This window comes from Ursus americanus, chromosome 34, assembly GCF_024610735.1.
Source record: "Ursus americanus isolate L20-20 chromosome 34, mUrsAme1.1.p, whole genome shotgun sequence".
In the NCBI taxonomy this organism is placed as follows: Eukaryota; Metazoa; Chordata; class Mammalia; order Carnivora; family Ursidae; genus Ursus; species Ursus americanus.
This window is the reverse complement of record NC_142160.1, coordinates 7091675-7118411: the sequence shown is the minus strand read 5'-3', so window position 1 is coordinate 7118411 and position 26737 is coordinate 7091675. Positions and strand designations below refer to the sequence as shown.

General features: G+C 41.2%; 1 protein-coding gene across 6 annotated transcripts in view; it reads right to left on the bottom strand.

Annotated features, from left to right (window-relative positions):
* The window catches only part of RFX3 (regulatory factor X3), a 439312-nt gene that overhangs the window by 369464 nt on the left and 43111 nt on the right, over positions 1–26737 (bottom strand). The window contains exon 5 of one of the 6 annotated variants that reach the window (XM_045772591.2): positions 23093–23227. The exons of the other annotated variants lie outside the window; for them this stretch is intronic. The gene's annotated coding sequence lies outside the window, so the exon portion shown is untranslated. The remainder of the gene's footprint in view (positions 1–23092; positions 23228–26737) is intronic. 6 annotated transcript variants of the gene reach the window in all.

Sequence of the window (26737 nt, the reverse complement as noted above, 5' to 3'; positions counted from 1 at the left end):
GAGACAGCCAGCGAGAGAGGGAACACAAGCAGGGGGAGTGCGAGAGGAAGAAGCAGGCTCATAGCAGAAGAGCCTGATGTGGGGCTCGATCCCATAACGCCAGGATCACGCCCTGAGCTGAAGGCAGATGCTTAACCGCTGTGCCACCCAGGCACCCGCAGAGATTGACTTTAATCTTGATACCAAAACCTGATAAGCATAGCAAGAGAAGGGAAAGCTACATTCTCCCTCATGAACATAGATGCAAAAATCCTCCATAAAATAGAAGCAAGCATAGGACCAAGTTACTATTTCCCCAGGAATATAAAGCCCAAGGTCATTGATTTCAACATCTATTCATAATAAAGACATGTAAAAAAGTTAAAAAGGGAGCTTTCTTATGCTGTTATAAGAGATCTACAGGAAAAAAAAATCTTTTGACAAACATTCTTAAAAAGGTTGCAAGTTTTCCTCCAAGACTGGGACAATATAACAGGACAAAGATAACTGTCTTTCAACATTATGCCTTTTAACATTACCGACTGGTATAGCAAGGCAAGAAAAGGAGATAAAGGATTGGGAAAGTAATAGAAAAGCTGTTATTACTAAATATAATTGTATATGCAGAAAAAATAACTATAAGTTGTTCAAATTTATAATTGAGTTTATAATTTTGCAGGCTAAAACTCAATACACAAAAACCAGTATTTTCTGTCATCAATAACAGAATGAAATATTTTACAGGTTCAATTTTAAATGAAATCAAAATACTATATATACAGGAAGACATCCAAATAAAAAATATCTAAGGCCCTTCCCAAAAGGACTATAAAAACGTATCAAGAGACATTTAGGAAGACCTAATAAATGGAGAGGTACCCTATGAACATGGATTGGAAACTGAATGCTGTAAAAACTGTAATTCTTCCAAAGTTGATACACAGATTCAGTGTAGCTCAATCAAAATCCCAAGAGACTGTCTGCTCTATCCTGCTCTGGGTCTACTTGTCTATCCTTATGCTGCTACCACACTCACTTGGTATCAGGTGGGGCAAGTCCTCCCACCTTCTTCCTCATCTTCAAGAATATCTTGGTTATTTTTTAGGGACGCCTGGGTGGCTTAGTTGGTTAAGCGTCTGCCTTCGGCTCAGGTCATGATCCCAGGGTCCTGGGATGGAGCCTAGCATCGGGCTCCTTGCTCCGAGAGGAGCCTGCTTCTCCCTCTGCCCCTTCCCCCTGCTTGTGCTCTCAATCTCTCTCCTCCTCTCTCAAATAAATAAATAAAATCTTTAAAAAAAGAAAGAGAATATCTTGGCTATTTTTAGCTTTTTAGATTTCAAAATAAAATTACCATCAGTTTATCCAATTCCATTAACCAAAGAAAGAGACCTACACATAACTGGACACTAAAATTACGACAGAGGCATCGCTGCCGGAAAGAGGGAAAGGATAGGCTTTTTGAAAAATGGAACTAGGGCGATTAGGTATTTAGATGGAAAAAAGAATGAAATTATGGCACAACATAACTAGATCAGTCAGAGATGGATTATAGACTTAAATGTGAAAGGCAAGGAAATAACGCTTCTAGATGATAATATAGAATATCTTCATGACTTCGCATTAGTAGCAACATTATGCACCTGCACCCAGAGCGTGTGCTGATACCAATGCAGTCTGTAGATGAACGGGAATTTGCTCGGTCCGCACTTAAACCCTTGCCGGCCCTCTGGGAACAACATCGTGTCTGTAGCTCTCACTTGAGGACCCTTCCCTGATGTGCTGAACCAGGATCACCAAGACGGGAGGGGCCCCCTGACACCTGGTGAAATGGAGGAGAGTCCCGGCCCCCTTATTTATGGGTAGAATTGGGCTTCTGGAGTACTCTGGCCCGGGAATGTGAGAATGGCACATCAGCTTGACGAGGAAAGCATGCACTACTGGAGGTCAGACAATGGTTACTTCTTTCCACCCATTCTGCATTTTAGGTGTCAATTTTTTGTATGTGGGTTAATTGGGAGGGGGTTGTGGTATGGAATTAAGAGAAGAAAATGAGGTCTCTGCCAAAGTGATAGTTTAAAAAAATTTCTTGGTGGCCTACTTACCCATAATTTGCTCGAGTTTTGAACAAGAAAAGCTTCCACACGTAAGCAAAGCAAACGGGGATTAGCTAGGGAATGCAAAGCACGTGGGAAAGTCAGGCAGATCCCGAGGAGGGTTCCAGGTCAGGCAACCCTCCATCATTTTGAAAGAACTAACTGTTAAAGATCAGCAACGTTAGACAGTATCTCATTGGAAAGAGACAGGAGCATCATAAAGCACCTCTCCCTTTACTCTTCCTCTACCCCTCACCCCTAAAGTTTCTCTGACCTTTTCCACCATGTCTGAAATGCCCCCTTGGAGGAATTTAGTTTAAGCTTGGATCCTTACTCTAACATGAAGAAAACCACAGTTACTGGCATTTTGGTGTAAAAGACTTATTACGGGGAATAGGTCTTGATGAGGGTAAAGCAGGAAGCAGTTAATAGAAGTGGAGGAACGGTGTGCCATGGGGGAAAGGCCCAGAAAAGCAAGAAGCAGATCTGGAAGAACAGGTGGCCCGAGATAAGGGAGGGCCGGACATGGTCCAGGTTTGGAGTTCAACAGCCAAATCTGGGTTAGAATCGTGGCTGCACTGGACTAGTGACTTAACCAGTGAGAGCCTCATTTTTCTCAGCTGTAAAACGGGAATATATACTACTTGCATTTGTTTAAGGATCAAAGGAGAAAGCTGCTAAGAAAAAAAAATAAAGCCCCTGATGGACTGTTGGACCCAGAGTGAGAGCGCATCAAGTGTTAGCTCCCATGTGGCAAGGGTTTCATTTAAAAAATTTTTTTTCCACCCAGACCAATCTCTTTCAGAGCCAATACCTTTGTAATAACTCACATCTATCCATCCGTTTAAAAACTTTCATCAGTCGATGGCTTTTGGATTATTTAGGAAAATATTCTTTAGAAACAAGCAGGATGAGTCCATTTTGTATTCTTCATCCCTTACTATTTTGGGGTACCATTTTTCAGAGGAATAATCAGGGATCAGAAAAAAATGAAAATATCATTTCCTTTCACAATTTTTTCTTCCTTTAAGTTGACAGTGTTTCTTACGTCTCTCTCCTGATGAAATGTGTGGAAGTATTGATAAAGGTACACATGATCTGAAATAATATATGAATAGTTTGGACATGACTCCAGGACAAGGATATTTAGATAAAAGTCTACCTTCCCTGGAAGCAATGACACTGTCTTCGAACAAGGCCAAGACAGAATCTAATTTATTGAAAAGAAACATAGCTTATTTCTTTCCCTTTTGAGCAGGAGCTTTTAAATTTTTCCTTTAAAACCTCAACCTACAGTAAGATATATATTTTACATTGTGACCTGATACACACATACGCATTGTGTGTGTGTGTGTGTGTGTGTGTGTGTGTGTGTATAGGTTTGAAATAAAAGTTTTATGGAATAAACCTTACCCTTACTATATTTTATACACTCAGAAATGTTCCATTCTAATCTTTTTAAATGCTTTTTGAGACCATTCTATTGATTTTATGTTTCACACTTCAAAAGCCACTGCTTCTAGGTTTTACTCATTTTGCTTTTTTGAGTGAAAAACCTCTTCATGTTAGTTTTAAATGCATTTAATTTGGTCTTACTTCCATTCCTGGGATCTGTGTCTCCAAATAAATATATTAGGTAAGATGGAAGAATATCGAGAAAAATTAGTTTGTGATTGGCTTGGTTAACTGCCATGCAAGTAAATGCAATAAGGCAACTCTTACCATCTTTTATGTTTCCTACCCATTCAACTTTATGATTCTACTATTTCCTTCTTCCCTTATTTTCCCCAAAGACAAACTTTCAGTTGTTATCAGGTATAAGGAGATTATTGAAGGTAAGGGAGGAGACTAACGTTTAATGAGCACTGACAAGGTGCCAGGTGCATTATTTCTTCTCATTCATCACTCAGTGGTTTTTTTTTTTTTTTGACGTTTCAAAAGGAAGCTTTTACTTTTTCATGAGAAAAATAATAGAAATATAATATTTATATGTAATACATAAATTTCCTTTCAAGTTATAAAAAAGGAGAGACTTCTAAAACGTCTCCTTTAGTTTAGTTAAGGAGCTCCTGGGGGGCTCAGCCAATTGAGTATCTGACTCTGTTTCCGGCTCAGGTCATAATCTCAGGATCATGAGACTGGGCCCCTTGTCAGGCTCTGTGCTAGGCGTGGAGTCTGCTTGGGATTCTCTCTCTCCTTCTCCCTCTGTCCCTCCCCCTGCTCATGTTCTCTCTCTAAAAAAAAAAAAAAAAAAAAAAAAAACTGGAAAAAAGTACAGTAAGTATGATTATATATTTGTCCTTTGACTTAATATTTCAGCTTATCAGAAACAAAATATAATAGGTAACCAACTTAATCTTGCAGCAACAAGGTCATCCCTTCTGACTTAAAAGGACACTGGGATTTAGACAAGTAAAGTAAGTTGCCCAAGGTCCAAAAGCTCAAAAAGTCAGCTCATAGTAAAACTAACCCAGATTTTTACACCAACATCACTGCAGTGTATTTCCTTTATGTCAACATTAAAACCACGAAAAAAAAAAACAACTTAAACCTTATGTTTTTAATCTGCTAACTCCAGTAAAACACACTTGTATCACTTCTCTTTGAATCGTTTTGTTGTTGCTGTTAGACTCCTATATTTGCCAATTATTATACAGAACATATGTTGAACCTTCCAACACGTCTATGTGTATCCGTACTCCCAGCACACCATTTATTCATGTGGAGCACTCGGGAGCTTATAACCTACTCCCGTAACTTTTCCCAAAAGGATTCCGTGTTTTCTGTTGGCCTCACAAAGAAACTCAGGATTCTAATTTATCTTTACATTACAACATTTGCTTTTGTTTTAAACCCCTCAACATTGAAGAGAAAATCAAAATAAAATGCTTTCCTTTGTTAACCTTTAGTTCTAAGCAGAGCTCATCGGGGACTTAAAAATAATCACATTTGAAGCCAGTTCTTACGCTGGTAAACACTTTGCATGAAGTTAAATAAGCTTGACCTGTTCTAGGAGAAAGCGAATTAGACAGCAGCACCTGTCACTTGCCCGAAGCGACGGGAACAACAAATAGATTGTATCCACTTCTCTACTCCCATTGAAGCTCCCTCTTTCTCCTGAGGTCATCTGGAGATTCCAGGACACCTCCTAACCTACAGGAGATGCTGGCTCTAAAGCTGAAGAGGGACCCCACACCTTTGTTTTCTAATTCACAGCTGCAAGGAGATGTCATTTACATGCCATCACTGCCCCCGCCCGGTACTGATTCTACCCATAACAAAATCTCTAACTCTGAAACATGAAAGGAAAACGATCTAAACATGAATTTCAGGCTTTCACCAATTTACACTCAACCAGCCTCCCTTATAATTTGGCTCACTCCCTCTTCCCCATATTTCTCGCTCACTGCCCCATTACTTACTACTCCATACACACTCGACTGACACAGCCAACTGGTATTTTCACATGGGAGTGTTCAAAGATTCCATACCAATTATGCTTTATTCCAAGTAGAAACAACCATAAAATAGCATCATTATCCTTGAAAACACAATCATCCCTGTGTTAGGGCAGGAGTACAATTACTCCCAATGCTTTCTTTTCAGAGACAAACACATTGGCAGGTGGAATGGATTTGGAGGTATAATTTCTCCCATCACCATTAACACTTACTATCAAGTTTTTCCCTCATAGCATTGGAATGGCAGCTTGGATGGTGCTGGACACCAGTCCGGTGACTAAACGAAGGGCATGACTGCCGTCACACACGTGAGCCTATTCTATCCCAGTGAGGACCAGCAGCGTTAGTGTCTGAATAATGTCGGCGACATTCTTACACTTCTTATGCCAACTCTCTAACTTATCCCAAACTGTCAGATCTATACACCTGGTTTTAGTGTCTGAAAGATCTTATGAAAACCCCAAAGAAGTTTCCATTCAGCTGCATCACGCTGTGAGTCTGTGTTAGCCTGAGGTTACAGTGGGAGAGGCCATGTAGCATGATGTCCTGATGGAGATTTGTGTTTCTTACTCTTCTAGGGCAGGGGGGAACATGCCAGACAACCAACTTCGGAACTCACATCCAGAGAGAGGGAAGCTGAGGAAGACCTGGAATCACCAAAGTCGAGGCCAGGGCAGGGCAAGGCATCCCTCGTTTTTTTTTGTTTTGTTTTGCTTTGGTTTTGTTTTTGTTTTTGTGGAAGAAAGGGGAAAATGAGGTCCTGTGCACCTTGTGATTAGTCTTTGTCCCCAAAAAGAGGTTTAACCAGGCTGGGTATGTTTTCAGTTTAGAAAAGGGATAGTTACCTAAACCCTGAGGGTATTGATTCCTGAAAGGCAAAAGTACCAGTGGAAAAGCTGAGTATTAATGAAGCAGCCTACAGGGGAAAAATGCAGGGAACTTTTGGCCAAGACCAAAACAGAAGGAGCTATATTTCTTTTCTTTTTTAAAAGATTTTATTTATTTATGTATTTGAGACAGAGAGAGCGTGTGAGCACCAGCAGGGGGAGGAGCAGAGGGAGGGGGGAAGCCGACTCCACCCTGAGCAGGGAGCCTGACCTTGGGGCTCCATGCCACAACCCTAAGATCACAACCTGAGCCAAAATCAAGAGTCGGAAGCTTAACCGACAGAGCCAGCCAGGTGCTCCAGGAGCTGTATTTCTTAAAGGACCACAGAGGCTGAACAGGAATCTGGACAGTGAGGCAGCATCTCAGAATGAACTGCAATCCTATGTGGGACTGCGAAGGGGAAATTCACAATAGCAACAGGGCGGCGGAAGAGCAAGACATGTCTAAGATCTAAAAGTTACACTGACTGTTTTGGACTACATAAGGCTCAGGATTTTGTGTGTGTGTGTGTGTGTGTGTGTGTGTGATAAATGTATAGAGACAGGATGTGTTTGTTTTTTATTGCTGCTATATCCAACTACCACAAATTTAGTAGCTTAAAGCAACACACATTGCTTATCCTCCGGTTCTAGAGGTGTAGAGTCCAAAAGGGGTCTCACTGGGCTAAAATCAAGGTGTTTCAGAGCTGTCTCCCTTCTGGATGCTCCAGGTGAGAACCCATTTATTCACATCTCCAGCATCTAGAAGCTGCCCACATTCCCTGGCCAGCCACACCCTTACTCTGAGAGTCCTTCTCCCACTGAGATAACGCCTTGGTTCTCTTTGCTGTGCCTGCCTCCTGCACTTGTAAGGACCCCGGAGATTATATTGGGTTCACCTGGGTAATTTCCTTATTATAAAGTCACCTGATTAGCTACCTTAATTCTATTTGCAACCTTAATTCCGCTTTGCCATTAACCTAACATATTCGAAGGTTCCAGGGATTCGGAGACAGACACCTGTGGGGAGGGGGAATTGTGCTGCCTACCACACACAGGAACTCCAAAAAGGACCTACCGAATGTCCCGGTAATACCGTAGGTGGTAAGGAGCACAAGCAGGCTAAGGAATGAATGGACCCAACCCAGGTTCTCAAAGCTGGCTGCGTGTACAATTGCGTGTGGAAGCATTACAACGCCCATGTTACCTCCTCAAGCGTTCTAATTTAACAGGTGTGCAATGGGTTTCAGACACGGTAACATTTGGATATGTGGCTCTGGATAACCCAGGTGATTTTTATACGCAGGCAGGGTTGAGAATCACTGATTCAGGATTTGCCATCCTAACTCTAGGGGGCCAGGACTGAATCCCAGATCATACATATTCTAGAATTCTGGGCTCTTTGCCGATTCCCATCAGTTACTTCTCCCATCCAAGTACTAGCCAGGCCCAATCCTGCTTAGCTTCCAAGATCAGATGAGATCAGGTACGTTCACGGTGGTATGGCCGTAGACCCATCAGTTACTTCTATTATATATCAAGTCCCACTTCTTTAATTTACCTCAAACTCTGCAATTTAATGTATGGGCTTTAAATATTCTTAGAAGTAAAGAAAACTTCCCCTAGAAAAATTATTATTTAAGATTGCATTTTATACATTTTAATGTATTTTCCCAATCTGTCTAAACTTGTTTTCCAAAAATACTTTTCACTGAAAAATTACATCAAGTGTTCATCAATAATAGTTTATTTCACAATATATACCTAGCTCATGTGTAATCAAGAGTTAAACTCAATTTCATTTACCTTAATGAAATCTATTTTCCCGAGGCTTCACTATAGTACTTACTTCATAAACACTTCATGGTATTTCAATCGGTTTATGCTTTTTCTACTTTGTTACTTTTCTTATTTTATTTCATTCTTGCATATAAAAATTGTTGGTAGTTGCCATGGCAATTCTAATTGATTTCTTTCTGTTTTTGTAGGCTTTTTAAAAGATTTGCACAATACATCACTCATATTGTTATTTTTATCTCTGTAAATTTGTAATGGCCTCTCCAAAAAAAAAAAAAAAAAAAAAAGGCTGTGTAACAAGAGCATCAGATGTTGCTTTGCTCTGTGTGGAAGGCTGTGAAGAACAGCAGAAAACCGAGGAAGAAAAGCCCGGCTGGGAAGGGCCATGAAGAAGGTTACAGTTCAGAAGTAAAAGTGTGTGCCACACAGAAAACAGAGTTCAGGTACCCGAGTGAGCGGCCGTGCAGGGGCGAGGGATGTGCTTTTGGAGAGAATTGAACTTGTCAGTGTGACTCAGCTCCGAAATGCCAGGAAAGACGGAGGGGAGAAGCAACCAGGTGACAATGTTCCCATTTTCATGGTTTATCTCCTGGTGGATCTGGACACCTTCTCTGCTACTGCAACACGCGCGCACACGGGCGCACATACACGCGCCGCGGCAGCATGCGCTCCCAGAACACAAAAATACGTACTGTCAGGAGCAGCTAACATTCCCATTTCAGTAAACCAGAGATGTCTTCTCTGACAGGATGCTGCTGTGTGTTGGGATTACTGCCTTCTTACAGGGAATGACCTACCATACGGTTTGCAGCCCTGGAGATCATCAGAAAAAGTGAAGAAAAATTCTTGCGGATGTGGAATGAATTGGATTTAGTTTTAGGTTCACTATAGAACTCCAGGAAGTTTATATATACATATAATTTTTTTTCTTACCCTACATTTTTTTTCCCCAAAAGCTAACTGCTGTGGGATACAACCCCCTCCTCCAAACCAACCAACCAAACGAGAAAAAAACAATACGATCAAGAAAGTAAACATAATTTTGAATCATTATGTTGTACACCTGAAACTAATGTCATGGTTCTGTGTCAATTATGCCTCAATAAAAAAATGAAAGTCAAGGTAGAAGAGTAAGGTGAACTGGGGTAAATTCAGGACACAGGTACCTGTGAGGTCTGCATAATGGCTAAAGCCAATTGTGAATCTGCCTCTGAACTCTGTAGCAGCTAATGCAAAGAGGAAAGCATGATCAGAATCAAGATTTAAAGTGCCTGCATGGGAAACACTGATCAGGTTCATCAAAGAAACACAGCCTTTCTGAGGATGGAGACAAGTAAGAAATTCCCCCAGAGGAGGGGAATATTTTAATATAATGGACAGTCACCTCAATAATATCCCTGCAATGTGGAGTGCCGAGTTTCACAATAGCCACTTTTTTAAAACTCCCATCAACTGAAGTCAAGGGCATGATTGGGGGGCGGGGGGGACGGCTCAGAGAAAGCTACAGAAGGAGGGGAAAGGTTCTGAAAGCCAAACTCCTGCTCTCTCTTGGTCTTGGTGATCCAGGAAGTCAAATTACCCTGTGTGGAGAAGACTATGTGGCCAGCCTTACCTGTTTGCGAGAAAATTTCTGCCGAATCCCATTGTGCGGTGAAACCCACCGATGTGACAAGATTGGATCCTACAAGCCATTGCAGATTCTTACGTGACAACTAAGAAACATCATTATCACCCTGGTGTTCGAGGATGACAATAGGTCTCGGGGATAGTAAACGTGATTCATCTGAGGGACCCATTGTAAAAATTACATGACACAGGCCTATGTGAAATATGCAAAAGCTTTGGAAAATAAATGCCTCCCATAACCTACCATAAAACTTTTGGATAAATTATTATGACCCTGTTCCTCTGGTACTAGCATAAACGTGTTTCCGATAAATGCATTTTATTATGTTTTGCTTCATGAGACCACCCTATTATAAATTCAGGATGGTTAAAAGAAAAATTTAAAATCCTCTCTTCCTTTGGCAGTCAGAACAAGGTTTTTTAAACCAAAAACATATGTTTAAATTTAGCCCCACATGGGCCAGCTAGTTATTGACTGATTACTGACATGTGTTTGGGCTCTAGGGACCTCAGCCCGCTCTCTGCTTCTTAGCTCAAGACCACGCATCTCTCTCTCTCTCACACACACGAACACGCACTCCACACACTGGGAATTCAGACACTTAGCAGGTAACGGGGACCTCGTATTCAGAGTAAACACGTTCCTTGAGGAAAGAACAGCGTGGAATGCCACATGCAGTACCTTACCCTGGCATCAGTGAGTGATTTTTGCCAAATTCTGAATACCCCTTGAGCTTGCCTTGCTCGCTGGCAAATGGTTTTCCTCTGCATGTTTCTCAGGTATGTGCATGACATGCTAAAAACAACACATTTCTTGATCAGTTCTTTCCTAGGTAAGTGACAGCAACATTCTGCTAGTGGGACAATCTTAGCCAATGACCAGGGGAATACAGCTTTGAAAACAATCTAGCCTTGCTCCTCTTGGTGGCCAGATCCTGGGTTTGGTGGCCATGGTGATGGACCTGTCAGACCCCCAACTATGAGGAGCAAAACCAAGGGACCCCCTGAAACCCACCACCGTATTTGGGATTGGTGCTGAGGCCACGCTGCTCTCAGCCAGGGGCTCAGTGGGGCAGGGACACGAAATCAGGCCCACACCTGGGAGACCCAGGGATCTTCTGATAGCTCCAGGACTCCCGACACCCTCGCTGTGTGTGTGGGGGGGGATGCTTCTCTCCTCAGACTTACATCGGGTCTGAGGATGTGTAACTTCTCCAGCCCCTTCCCCACAGGCATTTCCTCTGAGGACACCTTTGCCTATTTATTCCTGTTTTGGAATCTACCTCTTGGAGGACCAGGACTAACATAACACACTCTGTTTCGTTTCCAGGGTAGGTGATGTTACCCACGCTTGAGGAAATGCATCTTCCCAGAGTCAAGGACTGTGGCTCTAGCTTTTTGCCTAGAAAGGACGTATTACATTTTGAGCATGATATTGCCACCCATAGATCGGGATCCTGAATTGAACCAGATTAGCATTCCTTATAATGGATGTTCCAACACAAATCCCTAATTTATTCTCTTATCGAAAAGTCACAATCCTCTAATCCAAAAGTCATCGACAATCAATCCATTCTTCCCAAGAATGCTGAACTTTTGTTTCCTCTCACTTAAATCATACTGTAGATTTCATCAAGTGGAATGTACCAATGAGAGTATGTTCTGTGGCCTCAATCTCACCCTTTCTCACGATTGACAATATTGGAAATATTCAGCCTTCTATTGTTGCTTCTTTGAGAGAGCCATCCTGACATCATGTGGACAGGTAAGTATACATTTAAGATCACTCAAGGAAATGAAGCTTTCTGGAATTCTCTGAAGCAACAATCAAACCCTTTTCCCTCTCAGGATTTGGAACCACAGTGGAGTCAGAGACCAAAAGATCATCTTTTAATATTTTTAGACCTTCTATTTAGACTATGGGTTGCCCTTTGAACCTCCTATTCCAAACAGAAGACTGTGGGGTTCCCAGCTGTGGACCAGAGCACAGCAACGGAGACATGGCTACCTTGGCCAATGGGAGTTTCAGAGAGAAGAGCAAGTCTTCTTGCAAACAGGCCAGCTCAAAAACAGAAGTGTCATCTGTTCCACACCCCACGACTGTGATAAGTTACTTTTCCTCTCTTGGGAAGTAGTGAGAGAGAGAGGGGGGCAGAAAGGAGCTTCCTGCTTCTTCTGCACACAGCGATTTTATTGTGTGGGCCATGATGGGAAATCCGACAGTGAGGTCCTACCAAACCCCAGGCGCTGATCTACCACTGGGGAGGTCAGTAGCCTTAACCATGTGTGCAAAGGACAGAATGTCACTGGGCCACCTGAGCTACGGGGCTAGCCAGGTAGACACAGCGCAGAAAACAAAGCAGACTGTCCTCTCCTTCATTTCATGACTATTTACATGTTTCAGAACAATTCATTCAAGATCCACATAAAGTTAGCTATGGGCTTTTCTAAATAGAGCTCTTACATCTTAAAAATAAATCCAAGGCTTTTAAAGCTCTGTAATTATCTTGTCTGTTATCTTGTCTGCTGCTTCATCTCCCCTTCCCTCCCTTGATCTTTTATCTGTATGGGGGTTTGCCATTTTTGCACAGCTCTTAAAGCATATTCTGGATATTTTCAGAGATGGGGAGGTAGGAGAATAGATATGTCACAATTTGTGTGACTTACTCATTTTTCTGGAAATTAACTCCTCAAGCACCTGATGAGTAATAGGCACCTGGGCATTTGGATTTTGAATAGGATTTTAATTGTGTCATGTCATCGCTGTGATCACATTTAAGGATGAAAATTCTTATAATTTCCTACACGGTGGCATTTATTTTATCTCCAGTTAAACCACATTTTTTAAATTGTGTATTTTTAGAGACTCTATCCTTAATGATTTGTGTAACAATTTAGAACTTGGTGACCTCTGCAGAGTAAACTTATTCTTTGGGGAAAGATGTGTAGAAGAAATGTGATGTATCTCAGAAAAAAACATTATGTTTGACTGAAATACCACATAAACAGATGTAAATTTATGTAGAGCTTTCTGATTTAAAAAGTATTACATACTTATGCAAAATTTAGAAATTACCAAAAAATATATAAGATAGGAAAAAAAGAATATAAAGTAGAATAAAAACCATCTTTTTAATTATCATTTGATGCAACCATTGACATTTGGGCATCTTCCTTTATAGTATTTTACAACTTACACACACACACACACACACACACACACACACACACACAGGATCATACTAAGCAGAGATTTGTATCTAACTTTTTTCATATTGTGAGCATTTTCAAATATCATTAGGTAGATATTAAAATGTTTTCTAATGATGCCATACACAAGAATTTATCATCAACTATTTTACCAGACCACTCTTTTTTCTTTTTCCTTTTCTTAAAATTTTAATTTTTTATCATGATAAGTGCACTCTTTAATCCCCATCACCAATTTCCCCAATCCCTCCACCTACCTCCCCTCTGGTAACTACCAGTTTGTTCCTTACAGTTAAGAGTCTGTTTCTTGGTTTGTCTTCCTCCCCTCTCTTTTTTTGTTTGTTTGTTTGCTTTGTTTCTTAAATTTCACATATGAGTGAGATCATATGGTTTTTGTATTTTGTATTTCTTTGACTTATTTGGCTTAGCATTATACTCTCTAGCTCCATCCATGTTGCTGCAAATGTCAAGATTCCATTCTTTTTTATGGCCGAGTAACATCCCATTGTGTATATTTACTACATCTTCTTTATCCATTCTTCTATGGATGGACACTGGGGCTGCTTCTATATCCTGGCTGTTGTAAATAATGTTGCAATAAACATAGGAGTGCATGTATCCCTTTGAATTAGTGTTTTTGTATCCTTTGGGTAAATCCCCAGTAGTGCAATTACTGGATCATAGGGTAGTTCTATTTTTAATTTTTTGAGGAACCTCCATACTGTCTCCCACTGTGGCTGCCCAATTTATCAGACTACTTTCAAACATGTGACACTTGTCACTCCAAACTTGTCACCACTGTAAATAATGTTATCATAAATATTCTTTTTATGTTTTTTTATTATATTATGTTAGTCACCATACAGTACATCCCTGGTTTTTTTCATTACTTGCGTATAACACCCAGTGCACCATGCAATACGTGCCCTCCTTACTACCCATCACCAGCCTATCCCATTCCCCCACCACCCTCCCCTCTGAAGCCCTCAGTTTGTTTCTCAGAGTCCATAGTCTCTCATGCTTCATTCCCCCTTCTGATTACCCCCCCCTTTCTTTATCCCTTTCTTCCCCTACCGATCTTCCTACTTCTTATGTTCCACAGATGAGAGAAGCCATATGATAATTGTCTTTCTCTGCTGGACTTATTTCACTTAGCATTATCTCCTCCAGTGCCATCCATGTTGCAGCAAATGTTGAGAACTTGTTCTTTCTGATAGCTGAGTAATATTCCATTGTATATATGGACCACAACTTCTTAATCCAGTCATCTGTTGAAGGGCATCTCGGCTCCTTCAACGATTTAGCTATTGTGGACAATGCTGCTATGAACATTGGGGTGCCTATGGCCCTTCTCTTCACTACGTCTGTCTCTTTGGGGTAAACACCCAGTAGTGCAATGGCTGGATCATAGGGTAGCTCAATTTTTAACTTTTTAAGGGACCTCCACACTGTTTTCCAGAGCGGCTGTACCACCTTGCATTCCCACCAACAATGTAGGAGGGATCCCCTTTCTCCACATCCTCTCCAGCAATTGTTGTTTCTTGCCTTGTCAATTTTTGCCATTCTAACTGGAGTAAGGTGGTATCTTAGTGTGGTTTTGATTTGAATTTCCCTGATGGCTAATGATTTTGAACATTTTTTCATGTGTCTGTTAGCCATTTGTATGTCTTCATTGGAAAAGTGTCTGTTCATATCTTCTGCCCATTTTATGATTTATTTGTTTCTCACATATTGACTTTGAGAAGTTCTTTGTAGATCTTGGATACCAGTCTTTTATCTGTAGCATCATTTGCAAATATATTCTCCCATTCCGTGGGCTGCCTCTTAGTTTTTTTGACTGTTTCCTTGGCTGTGCAGAAGCTTTTTATCTTGAGGAAGTCCCACAGGTTCATTTTATCTTTTGTTTCTCTTGCCTTAGGAGATGTGTCATGAAAAAGGTTGCTTTGGCCGATGTCATAGAGGTTGCTGTCTATGTTCTCCTCTAGGATTTTGATGGATTCCTGTCTCACATTGAGGTCTTTCATCCATTTGGAGTTTATCTTTGTGTATGGTGTGAGAGAGTGGTCAAGTTTCATTCTTTTGCATGTAGCTGTCCAATTTTCCCAGCACCATTTATTGAAGAGACTGTCTTTTTTCCACCAGATGTTTTTTCCTGCTTTATCAATGATTAGTTGCCCAAAGAGCCGAGGATCCATTTCTGGGTTCTCTATTCTGTTCCATTGGTCTATGTGTCTGTTTTTGTGCCAGTACCATGCTGTCTTCGTGATCACTGCTTTGTGGTACAGCTCAAAATCCGGCATTGTGATGCCCCAGCTTTGTTTTTCCTTTTCAACAGTTCCTTGGCAATTCGGGGCCTTTTCTGGTTCCATACAAATTTAAGGACTATTTGTTCCAGTTCTTTGAAAAATGTCATTGGTATTTTGATCGGGATAGCATTGAAAGTGTAGATTGCTCTGGGTAGCATGGACATTTTAACTATGCTAATTCTTCCGATCCATGAGCATGGAATATTTTTCCATCTTTCTGTGTCTTCTTCAATGTCTTTCAAGAGTGATTTATAGTTTCTATAATATAGATCCTTTACGTCTCTGGTTAATTCCAAGGTAATGTATGGTTTTGGGAGCTATTGTAAATGGGATGGATTCCCTAATTTCTCTTTCTTCAGTATCATTATTCGTGTATAGAAATGCAACTCATTTCTGAGCATTGATTTTGTAACCCGCCACATTACTGAATTGCTCTATAACTTCTAATAGTTTGGGAGTGGATTCTTTCGGGTTTTCCATATAGAGTATCATGTCATCTGCGAAGAGAGACAGTTTGACTTCTTCTTTGCCGATTTGGATACCTTTTATCCCTTTTTGTTGTCTGATTGCTGTTGCAAGGACTTCTAGTGTATGTTGAATAATAGTGGCGAGAGTGGGCATCCTTGTCGTGTTCCTGATCTTAAGGGAAAGGCTTCCAGCTTTTCCCCATTGAGAATGATATTTGCTATCGGCTTTTCATAGATGGTTTTTATGAGATTGAGGAATGTACCCTCTATCCCTACACTCTGAAGGGTTTTAATCAGGAAAGGATGCTGTATTTTGTCAAATGCTTTTTCTGCATCTATTGAGAGAATCATATGATTTTTGGCTTTTTCCTTCTGGATAAAATCTAAGACACTGATCGATTTCCGAATGTTGAACCACGCTTGCATCTCAGGGATGAATCCCACTTAGTCATGATGGATAATCCTTTTAATGTACTGTTGGCTTCTATTAGCCAGGATCTTGTTGAGAATTTTGGCGTCCATATTCATTAGGGAAATCGGTCTGTAATTCTCCTTTTTGATGGGGTCTTTACCTGGTTTGGGGATCAAGGTAATATTGGCCTCATAGAATGAGTTTGGTAGCTTTCCTTCTGTTTCTATTTTTTTTTTTAAGATTTTATTTATTTATTTCACAGAGATAGAGACAGTCAGCGAGAGAGGGAACACAAGCAGGGGGAGTGGGAGAGGAAGATGCAGGCTCACAGCAGAGGAGCCTGATGTGGGGCTCGATCCCACAACACCGGGACCACGCCCTGAGCCGAAGGCAGACGCTTAACCGCTGTGCCACCCAGGCGCCCCTGTTTCTATTTTTTGAAATAGCTTTAGGAGAATAGGTATCATTTCTTCTTTGAATGTTTGGTAGAATTCCCCAAGAAAACCGTCCAGTCCTGCAGTTTTGCTTTTTGGAAGGTTATCACTGTTTCAATCTCTTCATAATTAATTGGTCTGTTTAAAAAATCAATTTCTTCCTGTGTCAGTCTTGGTAGTTTATAGGTTTCCAGGAAGTCCTCCATCTCCTCCAGATTGCTTAATTTATTGGCACAAAGCTGTTGATAAAAGTTTCTAATAATCCTTCCAATTTCATTGGTGTTGGTTGTGACCTCTCCCTTTTCATTCATAATTTTATTAATTTGGGTCCTTTCTCTATTCTTTTGGATATGTCTTGCCAGTAGTCTGTCAATTTTATTAATTCTTTCAAAGAACCAGCTTCTAGTTCTGTTGATCTGCTCTACTGTACTCCTGGTTTCTAATTCATTGATTTCTGCTCTAATCTTGGTCAACTGCTTTCCTCGTGAGTGGATTAGGCCTGTCCCTCTGTTGCTGTTCCAGCTTCTTGAGGTGAGAATATAAAAACTGCATTTTAGATTTTTCTATTCTTTTGAGTGAGGCTTGGATGGCTATGTATTTCCCCCTTAGGACTGCCTTTGCAGTATCCCATAGGTTTTGGAACGTTGTGTTTTCATTCTCGTTGGTCTCCATAAATTGTTTAATTTGATTTTTGATTTCCTGGTTTATCGAATCATTCTTGAGCAGGATGGTTCTTAGTCTCCAAGTGTTTGTGTTTCTTCCAAATTTTTCCTTGTGGTTGAGTTCCAATTTCAAAGCGTTGTGGTCTGAGAATATGCAGGGAATAATTTCAGTCTTTTGGTATCGGTTGAGACCTGTTTTGTGACCCAGAACATTGTCTATTCTTGAGAATGTTCCATGGGCATTAGAATAGAATGAGTATTCTTTGGTTCTGGGGTGTACTGTTCTATATATATCTATGAGGTCCAACTCGTCGAGTACGGCATTCAAAGCTCTTGTTTCTATGTTGGTTTTCTGCTCCGGTGCTCTGTCTATTTCTGATAGTGGAGTGTTGAGGTCCCCTACTATTAATGTATTTTTATCTATATGTCTCTTTATTCTGGTTAAGAGTTGGCTTGTGTATCTTGCTGTTCCCCTGTTGGGGGCATATATATTTATAATTGTCATAACCACTTGTTGCATACATCCTTTAAGAATAATATAGTGCCCTTCTGTATCTCTAACTATAGTCTTTAGTTTAAAATCCAATCTGTCTGATATGAGAATTGCTACCCCAGCTTTCTTTTGAGGTCCACTGGCGTGAAAGATGGTACTCCATCCCTTTACTTTCAGTCTGAATGTATCTTTAGGTTCAAAATGAGTCTCTTGTAGACAGCAAATGGATGGGTCATGTCTTTTTATCCAATCTGCAACCCTGTGGCGTTTATGGGAGCATTTAGGCCATTTACATTGAGACTGATTATTGAGAGATATGATTTTAATGATGCCATGTTGCCAGTAGTCTTTGTTTCTATAGATTGTGACTTTCTGTTCTGTATCACTCTTGGGGCCTTTTTACTTTTATAGAACCCCCCGTAATATCTCCTGTAGGGCTGGTTTCGTGGTTACGAAGAAATTGGTCAGTGACTGGCGATTCTGGAAGGTCTTTATCTCTCCATCAATTCTGAATGACAGCCTTGCTGGATAAAGGATCCTTGGCTGCATGTTTTTCTCTGAAAGAGCTTTAAAAATGCCCCCCAACCCTTTCTCTCATTCCAGGTCTGTGTAGACAGGTCTGACGTAATTCTGATGCCTTTGCCTTGGTACGTGAGAGATTTCTTTGCCCTGGCCGCTTTCAATACTGTGTCCTTGGATCTAATATTTGCGAAATGCACTATGATGTGACGTGGCGTAGGTTTGTCATGGTTGAGCTTAGGAGGGGTCCTCTCTGCCTCTTGGACACGAATGTTTGTTTCCCTTGCTAGATTAGGGAAGTTTTCAGCTACAATTTGTTCAAATATCTCTTCTAGACCTGTTTTTCTCCACCCCCTCGGGGATGCCAATGATTCTGACATTGGAACGTTTCATTGAGTCAGTAATCTCCCGTAACCTACATTCTTGCGCGTGGATTTTTTTGAGTCCAGATTCTATTTTAGCTTTTTCTTCTACTAACCCATCCTCCAATTCGCTGATACGTTCTTCTGCTTCATTCACCCTGGCCGTCAGAGCCTCTAGTTTTGACTGCATTTGGCTCATAGAATTTTTAATTTCTGCCAGATTTGCTCTCATTTCCACCCTTAGAGATTCTATATTCTCATTAACATTTTTGTTAATACTTTTTTCAAGTCTACACATCATCTTGACCTTTGTTACTCTGAATTCCATTTCTGATAATTTGGTTATATCCATATCCATTAGTTCTGTGGCAGAGGCCACAGACTCATTGTCTTTTCTTTGCTGGGGGGTGGATTTCTCCTTCTCGTCATTCTGATGAGGAGAGGTTGTGGGGTTGTCCAGAGCCCAAATTATTGACCAGGACCCAGGCCATGCACCCTTGTTTTATAGGGATCTTAGGGATGTGGGCTTCTTGATTTTTCAGCCTGCCTTCTGGGGGAGGGACCTGCCACACCGATACTCAGGCCACCCTGTTTGGGTAGAGTCTCCATGTCCCCTGTGAGGGGGGATGGGGATGGGCACACTGTGAGCTGGTATTTCTAGGCTTTTGTTCTCTGGCGGCTTTCCCTGGTGGTTTGCTGTGCCTCTTCTGAGAGTCAGAGCAGCAGTGGCCGAATCTCAGCCTCTGTCTCAGAACAGAGGGATCGCAGACCGTTCTCCACTCATGTTCTAGCCACCTTAGCTCTGTTTCTGTTGGTGCTGCTCAACCCTGCAGTGTCCCGGGATGTGCGTCCCACAGCCGGCGTCCCAGCCCTCACTTCCAGGGCCAGCGCGTCTCTGTCCTTTGTGTGTCTAATACTGCCAGCCGCCCCCGCACGTTCCAGAGCTCCCAGTCTCAGTCTGGTTCCAGTGAGCACACCAGAGCTCCGTTTCAGTCTGGTCGCATGCGATCCCTGGCTCACAGTCTCAGTCTGCTCTCTCTTGCGGGTGCCAGTCTGCAAGTCCGCCCGCTCCCCCGTGCAGGTGGCTACTGCTTCCCGGCACCCGAACGCGGCGGTTCCCTCCCCCTTCCGTTTATCTTCCGATATCTGCGCACGGTTTCACGCCTCCCCACTTCGTACCTCAATACTCAGCGCTGGAGATGTTCATTTGTAGAGATCCAGATGTATCTTCCTTCGTCTCAGGCTGATTCCGTGGATGTTCAGGATGGTCTGGTACCTATCCAGCTCGACTAAGGGGACCGGCTGAAAAAGGGGTCCCCTACTCCTCTGCCATCTTAACTCCCTCTGTTATCATAAGTAGTTTTTTTTTATTATATTGCTATTCTTTCCATAGGAAATAAAACAAAATTACTGAATTAAAAGAAATTAGTATTTGAAAGGCTAAGATCAAATGATAGGTTATTAATTTACTTTGGGAGAGAACTCAATGGAGACACTTTTTTCTTGGCATCAGAATAATTGGGAAATCAAATTAACAGAAATTCTTTCAGGGAGCATAGATCAATGCAAGTGGTGGCAGTCTTGAGGGATATTTCATCCAGGTCATGTGGAGTTCTGATACCTGTGACTTCTTCAGTGGAATTGATGTCTTTATGCCAAAACATTCTGTCAAACAAACCTTATTTATGCTGCAATTTAGAAAGCTCTTTGTTTGCACTGCAGTACTTACCATATTATAAAGCACTTTAAAACTCAACCTGTGCCCAGATCCCTCTCCACAATCAACCAATGGCTTCATTTGTCCCAGCTGAAAGGCCAGCTAACAGGCCATTGGTGGGGCTTTGCCTTCTCCAACGAGAATGTGCTGATGTGCTGATGTAAATAACTAAGAGACCAAGACACGTTGGAGAAGTAAAGTTCACAAGGGGGATCTGAGCACCCTGCTTCATTTGAGACAGAATCACATGAAAAATACGACAAGAAGGAAGTACTGATTGCTTAGATGTAGTTATGATAGATATTTTTACCGGTAAAAGCCTGTAATTTTTATTCTTTCACGTTTTCCACCAATAACTGATTTACTATATACTTCTGACTCTTCCATCTTTCTTCTGACAGTTTGAATACGTTTTCATTTCTCTTGGGAATTGGGAGAATTATATACGTATTTCTTAAGTTCTCTTTCACCCCAACCCATTGCCAAAAGTAGGTTTGGATTCAGATGTGAAGCCAAATTAAAATATATGTGGAAACTGAGCAAGAAACTAGCAAGGAAGAGAGTCTAGGGCTGTTTACAGCTGGAATATCCAGGGTTGTCTTCATGGTTCGACATGGATGTGTCTACATGTCTTGAAAGGGACACAAGAAATGTGGGCCCTCTGATGTGTACTCTTTGGAGGCTCAATTAGATTAATGAGCTCTCAACCACTCTTCTGGGAGTTTACAGGCTATGGGAGTGTCCCTCAACTAGATCTTAAAAAATGCAGATAACAGAACCAATATTCAACAAGTCCAGAAGGGAACAGATACTTAATGACATGAGGAGTGCTCTGAATTCTGAATTCACTTGGTTGAAAACTGTGATTCATTCATTTCTTCAGCACACGTTAATTGAGCATCTACTACGCGGTCATACTAATTTGACACTACGGATTTGGGGGTGAACAGGACACACAAGATCTTTGTTCTCTTTTTTTGAATTTATATTATGATGGAGGGGACAGAAACTAAGCAAACCCAAAGGCACTGCAATTTTGAGTAGTGATAAGTGCCAGAGAGAAAAATGAAGCAGTGTAAGGGGATGGAGAGTGATGGGGGTGCTACCTTAGTTGGGGGGTCAGACCTGCTGAAGTAAGGGAGTAAAGCCATGAAAAGGCACAGAAGAAGAGCTTCCCACGTAGGGGGGAACTACAAGGTCAAAGGTCCTGAGGCAGGAAGAAGTGCGGTGTGTTGGAATCATAGCACAAAGGCTATTCTGGTGGATAGAACAGAGAAAGAAAGGGATGGAATGCTAATAAATGAGCTCAAGGAAATGGAGGAAACCAGCATCTTCTAAGCAATGGACAGAAATCTAGATTTTATCCTCATTGCCCTATAGAAAGCCTATGGAGGACTTGATCTGAAGAGTAACATAACCTGACATCCATCGGGAAAGTATCCCTCTGGCTGCCCTGTGCAGGAGCAGGAATTGAAGCAAGCCCACTGGTGGTCCTGATGAGGACAGAGAGTGACTTGGACTATGAGGACGGTAAGAGAGATGGAGAGTGGTCAACATGATGACAGGTTTTGAAAGAGTCAATAAAACATGCTGAAGGCTGGATATGGGTTATGAAGGAAGAGTAAGAAGAGGATGAAGCACAGATGTTTTACTCTGTGGGAGTAAAACTCTGTGGGATTCACTGAGAGCCCTAAGTGAAGAACAGGTAAAGAATGGGAGGGAGTTAAAAGTTCTGTTTGGGCCGTGTTAAACTGAGCTGCCTATTAGACAATGGGGGGAGGGGACTTCTAGGCAGTAAAGGTGAGTTTAGAGTTCAGGAAAGATTGTCCCAGACAGAGGTAGAAATCTGTGAGCCATCAAAATATAGATGGTGTTCAAAGCCATGGGTCTGTATGAGATGACTTATGGGGAGACTATGGGGCAAGAAGCAACAGGAGAGAAGCCAGGTGATTGGAAAGCCTGGCAGTGCACCAACATTTAGAGGTCAACAAGAAGCACTGCTAGGATGCTGAGGAATACAGTAGCGAGAAGTGATCAGGAAAGTTTGCAAGATGGAGGTCATTGGTAGGATGATTTATAGCCCATGCGATTTGTAGTCCAAACCATGACTTTTTAAAGTTATTAATAATTCTTCCAACACAACACATGTAAACTGGGACTGTCGTGGGCAAACAAGAACATATGGTCACCTCCAGGAGACTGGTTTTAGTGGAGCTGCAGGGATGGCAGTCTGGTTGGTGTGGGCTGAGGAGAGATCAAGGAAGAAGAAATGAAAACAGGAAGCACAGGTAACCTTTTCGAGAAGTTTCACAATAAAGAAGCCAGGAGAACAATGGAGCATGGCTAAAGGGGATATGAAATCAAGGAAAGGGTTGATTTTTTTTTTTTAATGGGAGATATTATAGCATGCTAATGTGAAGGATTTAGGAGAGAGAAAAAAACTTGGCAATGCAAGGGGAAAGGAATTGGAGCAGAAGCAGATGCTGCAAGTAGGAGAAGAAGAATGGATTCTGTGTACAAGGGGAGTGGCTGACGTTACAGGCGCATTAACACAATGGCGGGAAGGCAGCCTGTGTGGACCCAGGTATACACAGTTGCTAGGTGTGGCGGTGGGAAAAGGAGTTAGCTTCTCAGACAAAGCAAGAGAGATTCCACTTTCTCCCCCTCCCACAAGAAGTCACAGTTTACCATTTGGGGGCAATTTTCTTCATAGGTGTTAAGCAGAGCTATGTGAGCTATTTCTTCTCTCAGGAAAATGCTCCAGTATGGGGCCTTGAAGAGTTTACCAGCAAATGTGGGAATTCTCTCAGGTCCAATTTAGATCTGGCAGAGAAGATGAATATTACAAGTCAGTCAGCAACTGCCTATAACAGATGTTTTTGTTGAATTGTGAACATTAGCAGTTCTATTTGGCCTTTTCAGAATTTGAATTAAGAAACAGAAGAAACAGCCAAGGGTACATTGAGAGTCTGGTAGACAAAAATCCTGTGGCCAGAGAGGCGAAACGTAACATCTCGTGAAAGCGTTAGCACCCAAGAGCCATGTGACTCGGGAAATCACGGTGCCTTGACTGATCCATAAGATGGAGGGAAAAAAAGCTGATGATTAGCAGAATTCAGGCGTCTGTAGATATGGATAGTTCTATCAACCATTATGTAGGAATTTTAGGGAAACGTAAGTTTTTTGTGGGGGTAGCATAAAACAAACCAAGCAAATGAGTATTTCCAGTGATCTAATGTCTAGGAATAACTCGGTTCTGCTGATGAAGCAGAGAAAACCAGAATAAAATGGTTCAGATTCCAGATTATGTTCTCTCCAGACTCGAACCTCCTTGACTCTGTTCCAAGGCAGGGATAAGAACAAAGACCATTTTCTCTCTCTCTCTCTCTCTCTCTCTCTCATGAATTAAACTTCCATTTCCCTTTTTGGCCAGATAAAGTTACTGAAAGACGATTTACTCATCTGGAAAATGGTGAATAGTCATTTCCAGATGTGCCTCTGGTTTCTGCAGACATTGGTCCACGGCAATAGAATTATAATGCAAGTCACCTTTGGCCTTCTCCGTAACCATCGCACCCGCTAAGGTAGGACCCAGGCCCGTTCACCAGGGAGACCCTGCTGCTCATACTGTGACCCTACCACCGATGCATGTTACTGCCATCATGAGAAATCGACTGTATTTAGGCAAGATCAGTGCTCAGTAAATTACTGCATTACACGGTGAGACATGGAGTCCCTAAGAACAGGCTTTTGAAAATGGCACAAATGTAGCAGTTCATGGTAGTTGAAAGAACTATCCACGGTTGCAAGACAGCTGCAAGACAGTTGAAAGAAGAAGCTAATAACGTTCTTCATTATTGATTCTACAGACCATTCTATAATTCAGTGACTAAGTTCAACCTCAGTGCACCTGCTATCCATTGCATCCAAACGAACTTCCCCATTCACAGTGGGGTAAAGGCAACACACATTTCATAAGCATTTGTAGATATAATCCGGCCATCATCCCATATGGATAACCACCAATTACAGAGAAACATTTACTTTGTGACCATATACCATCAGTAGCGTTTGTGCTCATTGAAACATGTTCTTTAAACTTCCTTTTTTTAAAAACTAACACAATGTTGACTGAAAAAATAGCTTAACTAAAGAATGTAGTATTTCATGACAAGTTCTCATTTAAGGTTCCGGCTCAGATGCTTAGAAACCACTGCAGTTGTAGCCTTATCCTATGGACGTTGACCCCCCCTTTAGAATTCACCTGTGAGGTGCAGGGATAATGGTCAGACTAATGTGAACTACAATCGAGTACATAGATGAGGTTGTTTTCATCGTTCCCAGGCTCTATGAACCCTTACTTTTGGAGGCCACCTGCCTTTTATTATGTATATTAAAATGCACTTACATTCCGCATTAAATGTAATATATAGAGAGAAGAACTGAGTTGAGTCGTCCTCAACTAGTTGACCTACTGCCACAATTTAGAGGTATTTAATTAAACACTTGTTCATCTCAATACTACAATCTTCCTTGCATATTGTAGAGCCAATAAAATATTTTTTATATTTCAAGTATTTTTACAGAGGTTTAATTAAACATTTGCTAATTCTAATATTGCAATTTTCTTGTCTTGTTTCTGAGTAAATGATTTTGGAGGGGGGGGTGGGTAATGTCTCAAACATTTTTATAGGCCCTTGGAAAACTCATGGAACCTGGGCTAGGCACCTTCATGCTTAATGGATATAATGGACCTGGATGTTCAAGGACCTTGGCCTTGAACAGTGTCTGAAACTTTAGCTATACAGAGTTTCAGAAAAATTGGACTGGGATATAAATTCTTCACCTGGCATCCCACCTTCTAGTTATCAGATGCAATGGAATATTCTTTATAACTTTTCCATCCAGACTCAACTCTCCACCGACTCTTACAAGCCTCTGTCACAACAAACTATCACAATGCATTTTTATTTTATCTCCCCATCTGAAGTTCTCCCTTCCTTCAACCGAGGGCCAACTAGTTGGGCTTGCTAAAATGACAGTCCACCAAACAATTTTAAGTATAATTCAACTAAACCACCAACTAATCCATAATGTAGAATGACTTGGATGTTTTGTAGTAATGTACTATGTATTTTTTGCTGTTTAAACATAAATGTTTGGCTTTATCTAAAGTATCTTATAACTTTCCAACAAAGTTTTTCTACTGACTTTTCTTTGATTATGCTTAACACATTTTTGCTCGTTTGTTCATTAATCCAGCCATTCGACTAATACTATTAAGGACCTACAGGATCCCAGACATTATAGTAGACACTGAGAATTCAGGGATGAGTATGAGCAATCCCTGCCCTATTCTCGTGGAAGACAAACAGTAAAATACATCTACCTGAAATGCTCCAAAATGCTTTGACAGAGGTTCTCACTGGCTACGGTGAAAAGCACAAAGAAATCATCATCAATTCGGCCTGAAGAGAGGGAATAGGAGTGGTTGGTTCAGGAAAAGCTTACTTCTGGAAAATCTATAACCATTTATCTGGTATACACCTGGACAAGGGCATTCCACATGGAAATAGTAATAAGAAAAAAGGCATTGAGGCAGGAAGTAGATCTTGAAAATATTGTTGAATTGGCAAGTTTGTATTTATCAGAGCCAAGATAATAAAATTACAATAAATTGTGCTTGGGGTATAATTAAAATATTTAAACTTAAAATAATGTTGTGAGTTTTAATATACCTGCTATTCAACTCGTCAGTGTTTTTTTAAAGCTATCTTAATGGTCTAGAAAACCACCATTTAAAAATACATAAAAACAAAACAAACAAAATGCATAAAGACATGTATCTAGGGACACACATTTTTACTTTTGTCTCAGACTCTAATATGGCTTAGCATGGCACAGTCAGAGCCTGTTTTTATTTAAAATTTTGATGTTTTGGGGGTGCCTGGGTAGCTCAGTCAGTTTAGTGTCTGCCTTCAGCTCAGGTCAAGTTCCCTGGGTCATGGGATCAAGCCCCATATCGGCAGGGAGCCTGCTTCTCCCTCCCCTGCTCCCCCTGCTTGTGCTCTCTCTCTCTGTCAAATAAATAAATAAAAGCTTAAAAAAAAAGTCTTCCATTTAAAAAAATAAAATTTTTAATTAAAATTTTTTTTTCATTAAAACATTAGTTATCTTGATTACTGAATTTTCTGGCAGCCCCTTAAATTTTGTACCCAAGGCGAGTGCTTCACTCAACTCACCGTAATGGCAGCCCTGGAAAAAGCCAATAGATCTGTATTTTAAAATCATTCTCTCACAGTGCCCAGTGGGAATTATTAAAGACCCTGGTGG